At 28.3% G+C, this 515-nt stretch overlaps 1 long non-coding RNA gene across 1 annotated transcript in view; it reads left to right on the forward strand.

Moving 5' to 3' along the window:
• The window catches only part of LOC107694816 (uncharacterized), a 4,275-nt gene that overhangs the window by 981 nt on the left and 2,779 nt on the right, over positions 1–515 (forward strand). The window lies entirely within an intron of this gene.

Below are 515 nucleotides of genomic sequence, written 5' to 3' on the forward strand. Positions count from 1 at the left end.
TATGGCAAAAAAAAAAAAAATCTCCTAGATTTTTTGCTTTGTTTGAAGTGAAAAACATTTCAAATAGGCAAATCTAAGTCTATTGGATATTTCTTTATTTCTTTATTCTTTCACGTTGAATTGAATGGGAAACTAAGGGAACCGTACTTTGCTTTCCCCCCATTGGTAGGCCGGCTCTTCTGGAAGAACATGTGGTCAAGGTTTAGTTGGTTACCATGACCCAGTTAGCCCTTGCTGGTCAATGTTTTAACCACATCATCTGTCAGCAAAAAAAAAACAAAAACAAAGAAACCTCTACATTGATGGCCATTCGAAATTCCAGGTATTCAGATTTTTTTGTTTGTTTGTTTTTCCAATGATGCAATACAACAACAACAACAACATAAATAATAATAATAATAATAATAATTTCCTTTCCTTTCCTTTATTATTATTATTATTATTATTAATAGATGTTATATAATTTTGCCTAATTAAATATAATTCTTTATTATTATTATTATTATTATTAATAA

This window comes from Sinocyclocheilus anshuiensis, unplaced genomic scaffold (assembly GCF_001515605.1).
Source record: "Sinocyclocheilus anshuiensis isolate Anshui unplaced genomic scaffold, SAMN03320099.WGS_v1.1 scaffold1738, whole genome shotgun sequence".
NCBI lineage: Eukaryota > Metazoa > Chordata > Actinopteri > Cypriniformes > Cyprinidae > Sinocyclocheilus > Sinocyclocheilus anshuiensis.